The 7,895-nt window shown below is 45.2% G+C and overlaps 1 long non-coding RNA gene across 1 annotated transcript; it reads left to right on the top strand.

Annotated features, from left to right (window-relative positions):
* Nucleotides 1-3,744: 3,744 nt before the first annotated feature.
* LOC309520817 lies at nucleotides 3,745-6,249 on the top strand. The gene is made up of 2 exons (XR_014214443.1): nucleotides 3,745-3,941; nucleotides 5,425-6,249. It is a non-coding gene; the product is annotated as an uncharacterized lncRNA (long non-coding RNA).
* Nucleotides 6,250-7,895: the final 1,646 nt, after the last annotated feature.

Genomic DNA, 7,895 nt, shown 5'->3' with positions numbered 1-7,895 from the left:
GCCAAATAATCAAATGATGAGACTCCTCAAAAGACTGGAAAGAGTAGTGATAGGGTGTCATTTTCTGATCTAGGCCCACTATAGTCCTCTTTTTTCATTGCACATTCAAGATGGTTTGCACTCTCATGTGTATTCTGCATTTTAGTTGATCTGCACAGCCAAAGCTTTCAGGCATGAGTAGCAATCTGTGCAAGGTCTGAAGCTTCCAGAAAACACTTCAAAACTTTTCCTACCACAAACGTTCCATTAAAAAACAAACAAACTACTGTCTGTGATGTGCTGTGATGTCATGGCACCATGCCCATGTTTCAAACAGAAGCCATATATTTGGGAGCAGAGCAGGTTTAGCACAGCAGTCAATGCCTGAACAGTCAAACTGTAAAAGCAACAGTATGATGTCACAGTGCAAATAACTTATCTTCTGATATACATAGAAATGTAAGGCTGTCATCATGCAGCCTGCATTGGAAGATCTGTAGTTGCATGGAGTGGGAAGGGGGAGCTTGAGGTGTTAGGGAAGGATGGTGAGGAATGGTGGGAGACTCTGTTCGTAGAACCCATAAGGAAGCTTCAGAAGAGAAAGGCTCAGAGCCAGGGGAGTGGTGGTGGGATAATGAAGACAAGTTAGAGCAGTGTTTCCCAACCGGTGTTCCGCGGCACACTAGTGTGCCGCGAGACGTTGCCTGGTGTGCCGTGGGAGGGAGGCGGGCGAGGCGGGCGGCGAGAGGCGGGGCGGCGACGGCGAGGAGAGGCCGCCCAGCACGGGGCTCTCGCAGTCTGCCTGCCTGGCTGCCTGCGTGGCGCTGACGTCACGGGGCTGTAACGTGCCCCACATAGGCACATGCGGGGCGGCGAGTGAGCTCCCTCCCACATCCCATCACCGCTCGCTTCGGCCGGCCTACTGGGCTGTCGCAGGCGGAAGGCCTGCGCATGCGCGAGGTTTTCGCGCCTTCGGGATTCCCTTCACGCCTTCCTCCTCCCAGGTCCTTGAGAGCGCGGGAAGCGGCAGCGCGAGACCGGCGTTGAGCCTGGTAGGTATTGCGCTTGCCAAGGCAGTCATTTGGGAAATGAAAACTTGCAAAGCAAGCAACCAGTTCAATCTGAAGTACGTGTATGCTTAATATCCTGTATCTGAAACCTGTTCTGCCCCCTCCCCCACACTTGGTGCCATTTTCATCTACACATGCAGCAGAGTAAGTTGACCCAGAATAGTACCAATTCAGATGACAGATGGGAGAATGACAGTGCTGAATGCTTTCCCATGTAGAACAGTCCCTGCAAATAAAAACCTAGCATATTTGGAAGAGGGGTGCTAGCCTAACCATTACCTTCTATGCTGTTACTATTTTTTATTTTTTTTTTACATAAGTAAAAAGTGACCTTTCCCCATCTGGCATGGTGGTGTGCCTCGAGATTTTTTTCATGAAACAAGTGTGCCTTTGCCCAAAAAAGGTTGGGAAACACTGAGTTAGAGGATGAAGGGGTGGAGTGGGGCAAAATCCTTGTATGCTGAAAAAGCAACAGGCTTGAGTGAGAGAGACGAAGAACAGGCAGAAAGCTCTGCCGATGTAGGACAGGCAGCTGAGGAGCTGAGAGCTGAGGCTGCTACAGATTCTCAGGAGCCTGCCATTCCTACTGTAATCAACTCCCCTCCGCTCTTGTCTCCAAGGGCACGGAGGGCTTTGCATTTTGCAGAACAAGGAACCCAGAGGTCGCAGGGCAACCCCCTCGCTGATGGAGTTTAAGACAGCAGGGGAAACAGCTGGAGAGAGGGGAACTGGGAGGTTCAGGTCAACAGTTCTGGTAACTGTTTTATTAGGGGTCAGTCTTGCCAGAGGTTTCTTTCTTTGTATTCTGTTTCCTCGAATAAAGAATCAACATTATCGCTCTGAGTCTCCGTTCTGACCTGCAGCTGAACCAGCTCTGACATTAGGGGGTTAATGAAGAGAGAACAGGAGGGGGGTTGGCCAGCAGAGCCAGCAGGGGTGCAACCCCACTTGTGAAGGCAAGCTTACTCCTGAGAATACAAACCATCCAGGCCCAGCTGAGTGTTGTGAAAATAAATAAATAAGATCTGTGCTACACAATCTTCCTTCTGCAACTGCAATGATTTGGTCTTTCAGTGTGGTAGCGCTGTGCTGTGGAACTCCTTGCCTATTCCTATCAGGAAGGCTGAAAACATTTTAAATTGAAGTTGAATCCTGACAAGACAGAAGTACTGTTTTGGGGGGACAGGGGGCGGGCAGGTGTGGGGGACTCCCTGGTCCTGAATGGGGTAACTGGGCCCCTGAAGGACCAGGTGCGCAGCCTGGGAGACATTCTGGACTCACAGCTGTCCATGGAGGCGCAGGTCAATTCTGTATCCAGGGCAGCTGTCTACCAACTCCACCTGGTACGCAGGCTGAGACCCTACCTGCCTGCGGACTGTCTCACCAGAGTGGTGCATGCTCTAGTTATCTCCCACTTGGACTACTGCCATGTGCTCTACGTGGGGCTACCTTTGAAGGGGACTCGGAAACTACAACTAATCCAGAATGCGGCAGCTAGACTGGTGACTGGGGGCGGCCGCCGACACCACATAACACTGGTCTTGAAAGACCTACATTGGCTCCCAGTACGTTTCTGAGCACAATTCAAAGTGTTGGTGCTGACCTTTAAAGCCCTAAGCAGCCTCGGCCCAGTATACCTGAAGTAGCGTCTCCACCCCCATCGTTCTGCCCGGACACTGAGGCCCAGCGCCGAGGGCCTTCTGGTGGTTCCCTCGTTGCGAGAAGCAAAGCTACAGGGAACCAGGCAGAGGGCCTTCTCGGTAGTGGCGCCCGCCCTGTGGAATGCCCTCCCATGAGATGTCAAAGCAATAAATAACTACCTGACATTCAGAAGACATCTTAAGGCAGCCCTGTTCAGGGAAGTTTTTAATCTGTGATATTTTTGTGGGTTTTTTTGGTTTCTATGGAAGCTGCCCAGAGTGGCTGGGGAAACCCAGCCAGATGGGCGGGGTACAAATAATAATAATAATAATAATTATAATTATAATTATGTTATCATGTGACATTTATATGTCGCTTCGTTGTTTTTTTTAAAAAAAAGCCTCAAAGTGGTTTACAAAAGGGATAAATTTTAATTTCACCAAGCCTACCAGGTTGAGTTAGTTGTCTCTCTCTCTCTCTCTCTCTCTCTCTCTCTCTCTCTCTCTCTCTCTCTGTGTGTGTGTATATATGCAATGTTTCGTTATTGTATTTGCATGTTAAGGATAATGCATTTCTCTTCTCCATAGTTTTATAGCTTTTAGCAGAGTTTGTAACCTACTATTTTTTTTCTTACAGAAGGTTTTGATTAAATGATTCAGCAATTTGGTTAAATAAATAAATAAATAAATAAATAAATAAATAAACAAACGCCACATCAGTGCCTGCAAGCAGGGCTGATTGTTAAGGATGATGGGATCTGGAGTCTAGCAACATTTAGAGGGCCACAGGTTCCCCACCCCCTGATAATATTCTTATAGAACAGGGAGGGGGAATACGCAGCTGAAAATTTTCTTCAATGTATTCTAAAAAAAACCCTTTCAGCACAATCCTCATGTGTCTACTCGGAAGTAAGCTCCATTGCGTTCAGCTGATATGGAATCCCAGCTGTATCGAGTAATCTCAGACACCCTTCCCACACCACCAGCCCACACTGTTTACCTGTTTCCTTTGCGAAGGGAAGGATGGGTGAAAAACACAACGTTAAACAGGGAAGTCAAAATAATTAGGGCGCTTCAGTGAAACAGCTGACAATTAAAGATCTAACGATTAATTTTTATTTCCTGGAATTGAGCAAGAGTTATTTCCTCTATGCACGCCAACAAACCATATAAAAAGGGATGTCTCCCAACAGATTGTTCCAGAAGCATCTGATATTCTGAAAGTATCTCTTTGGATCCAGCAGGAAGCCAGGTAAATTGTTCCCTGTTTGTGGGTTTCTTGCTTATAGAAATACTTCTCTTCTCTGTAGGTTGTTAAATATCAGACTAACTTGATATTTTTTCTCACCACTGAATTTTACCCAGAGTGAAATGTTGAGATAAATGTTCAACTTTTCCCCTGCACCAAATTCTGGAGGAATATTCAAAACGAGTGTTTCTGTCAAACTGTGGTTTGGTGTTCAGATGCCTCTCATGAATGGTCACCATTTCATGGGTGTTCTAGTCTCTTTGGCATAGCTGAAATTGTTTGGAGACACATAAGAAAAGAGTCTCTGAATTTGGCATAGCTGAATTGTTTGGAGACACTAGGTCCCTAAAAATATTTCCTACAGAGAAAATTGTGGGGAATTTGGGGGGTTCAAACGGAACAGAGGGGGCTCTCTGCAGAGTCAGATCGGTGGTCAACCTAGCTCAGTACAGTACTGTCTACATTCACCAACAAGTGTTCTCCAGGATTTCAGACCGGGCCCTTCCCAGTCCTATCATCAGATGCTGGTGGTTGAGCGTGGAACCTTCTGCATGGAACAAAAATAATATGACGAGCCATTTGAGTTATGGGAATTCAATGACTTTTCCTGCCCTACCTGGAGATCCTGGTGGATTGAAACTAGGAGTTTCTGCATGCAAAGCAGATGCTCAGCCACTGAGCTATGGCCCCTTCCTTAAGTGGGCACATTCTCGTTATGCAATGGAAGAGATGCAGTAAAAGGAAAGCAACATGCTTTGAGAAGGTGGATGCAATGTATTGCAGAGGCATTCATTCTTGCCATGAAATCCCACCACAAGGGGGATCAGTTGCAAATTTAGGCAACAGTGTCCTTGCTACCAGCTGGGGTGCCTATGATAGACCTCCAGTGTCAGAAGCAGGGAAGCCTCTGAATGCCAGTGCTAGGAAACAGCAATGTAGAGAGTGCTGTTTCAACAAGGTCCTCTTTATGGTCTTCCCATTGGGTCCTCTCGCTGGCCACTGTGAGAACAGGATGCTAGACTGGATGAGCCTTTGGTCAGATGTACAACTAAGATCAGGAGCTTGGGCCAATTTTCTCTCTTCCCACCCCTCTCTCTGAGAGACATATAGCCAATGGTGGGAGATGCCAGAGACAAAAGAGGGAGGAGTAATAAATGTCAATGACACCTTTTCTGCAGTGGGCAAATTTCTGCATGCAATTGCACACTCCTCTGTCTCTTCCTTTCAGAAAAGTGGGAGGAATTGACAGATTTTAAGAACACCTTCTAGGCAGGCAAAAAATAAATGGGATTTGAAGCAGGGTCAGTGAGAGCTTTGAACTATAGAGAAAAGGGGGTATGGCTCTCAAGAAGGGTGTGTGACTTGGGAAGAGTTTGGAGGGCTAGTTAGAGGGGCCTGTAGTTGGCACCTGGGTCTGAGGTTCTGCACCTCTCTTTTAATCCAATGAAAAGTAGATTATAATCGCTGCATCCAAATGTCATTTCAGATCTACCCTCCCTGCTCCAACATGTCTTTCCTGAATGACAGTATGCTGTTGGAAGACTTCTATGAGCCAGAAATGGATGCATTCTCCAGCTTTGACTCCTTGTCTTATCAGTATCCAGGCTGCTACCCACAACGTCCACAGTTTCCTGGCCGGAGTTGGGGATGTCCTCGGGGGTATCGCCCCATCACAGGGTGCATCCCCTGCTATCCTGGTCTGCCGTGTCCTCCAGGGTACCGTGTCATAAGGATTTGTGTCCCTTTTGGCCGAGCTTCCTACCAAGGAAAAGGCTGGCCATGTAAATCCGAGACACAACATTGACAGAACATCCAAGAAAGAAGACTCAAGATTCTGATCCTTGGCTGAATGAATGAATGTGGTATTCAGAAATGCTGAGTGCTCCAGAATCTCCACTGTGGAACCTGTGGGATTTGCGAGGCCTCAGCACTTCTCTTACCAATCCAGATGCTGCTTTTACTTTATTCCTTTGAGTTTTTCCTATCTTAGCATACTTATCTTAAGAGCAGACTCCTGTTTCCCAGCCACACCTATCACCTTCTATTCCACCCATTACTGATGAACCAGGATCCTCTACCACAGCTACTTCAACTATGAAAGATACTAAGTCAACATGGCCCAAAGTGAAGATTGGTGGTCAACCCTGTTGGCTTAGCCTACAATCATTTATCAGCTTTGTCTTTGTGATGTCCACATGTCTGATTATTGTTTTTTCAGTGTTCCATGTTGCATTTATCTCCAGCTGCTCTGAGTCATTTCCACTGACTCCTTCCTTCATTTTCACATTAAAATGTTCAGCATATTATAGAATGATTCTGTTGAGTTTTCTTCTCCTTCCTTTCACTTCATCCTCTGTCACAAGGTAACCAGTGTGGCATCTTACAGAATTTGTTGGTCTCCACGTCAAATTCGTCTCACCCAAGTTGTCATATGGTTAGAGATGATGGGACTTGGAGCTCCAGAACATATGGAGGGCACTTCTTTGAATACTCCTGCTCTATGACTCACGTGGGGGAGCCTTTGGCCAACAAAGATATTTTTGGACTATAAACCCCATCTTCCCTGAGCATTGGTCATGTTGGGGAATTGGCTGGGGAATTATTGGTGCTGTCGTCCAACAATGTTTAGAGGGCCAGAGCTTTTTGAAATCTAATTTTTTATTAAAAAATATTCCACATCACAAGGGGAAAGAGAGAGAAAAATGTATGCTCTATGGAAAGCTTTTCATCAAGCCCAAGGGCTATCTAGTTCAGCATCTTATATCACATACAGTAGTACCTCGGGTTAAGAACTTAATTCGTTCTGGAGGTCCGTTCTTAACTTGAAACTGTTCTTAACCTGAGGTACCACTTTAACTAATGGGGCATCCTGCTGCTGGCACACGATTTCTGTTCTAATCCTGAAGCAAAGTTCTTAACCCAAGGTACTATTTCTTGGTTAGCGGAGTCTGTAACCTGAAGCATCTGTAACCCGAGGTACCACTGTAGTGGCAGAGCAGATTCATACCTTTCATTTGAGGAGTTCAAGGTGATACCTGTGATGTGCCCTCTCTCACAACAAACTTGTGAGATTGCTTAGGATGAGAAATGGTGACTGGCTTTAGGTCAGCCAGTGTAAGTCATGGCTGAGTGGGGATTTGAGCCCCTATATTTCCATTGAAGCTGAAACTGTAGGTTGCATCAGAGCCAATGACAGGGAGAGCCAGCTAAAGCTTGTTTTCTCCCCATCCCCCTTTCTGCTGAGTTATACAAGGGCAACACTGAGGTTAAGAAGGAGGAGGGTGACAGGCAGCTCCCCAAATCTGGAGTGTCTGCCTGTAAGAAGGGCAAACTATGGTTAGGGGGGTAGTTCCACATTTGTCCTAATGGACAAGCCTCAAACAAGAACATAAGACTGTTTGATCAGGTTGTCCATGAGCTAGTATCCACTTTCTGCCCTACATAATTTTATAAGCACCTCCTTGATCATTCTGACTGCTCTTTTCTGCCCTGTTTCTTTTTTTTTATTAAAGTAATATTTATTAAAGTTTCATAAACAATCAAACACTTCAAAGTTTAAACATAGAATACAAAAACCAAAAAAAACTACAAAAATGAGAAAATACCAAACAAAACACATAGAAATACACAATAGAGAACTGTTAACAGAATAGAAAAAAAGAAGAAAAAACACCAAAAAAACAAAACAGAAAAGTTTAGTATTTTCATATCTTATACTTCATTCACTGGTTTCTTGACCTCCTCACACCTCCCTTTTTGTATTCAGATATTTAGTTCAGCAAATCCTTACCCTCTATCATTTATCCTTGCTCAACATCTTAACCTATAATAAAATATATATTTTCCACCATTATCAATCCATATTTACATATTCTTATTAATCTTTTAACCAACACCGCTTGTTTTCAACCCAACATCCCTTTAACATTCATTAATTTTACAGTATTTCTGTAGATA

This window comes from Podarcis vaucheri (assembly GCF_965113315.1).
Source record: "Podarcis vaucheri genome assembly, chromosome: 16".
NCBI lineage: Eukaryota > Metazoa > Chordata > Lepidosauria > Squamata > Lacertidae > Podarcis > Podarcis vaucheri.
Note: the sequence above shows the minus strand (reverse complement) of the source record. Positions and strands in the feature narration are given on the sequence as shown.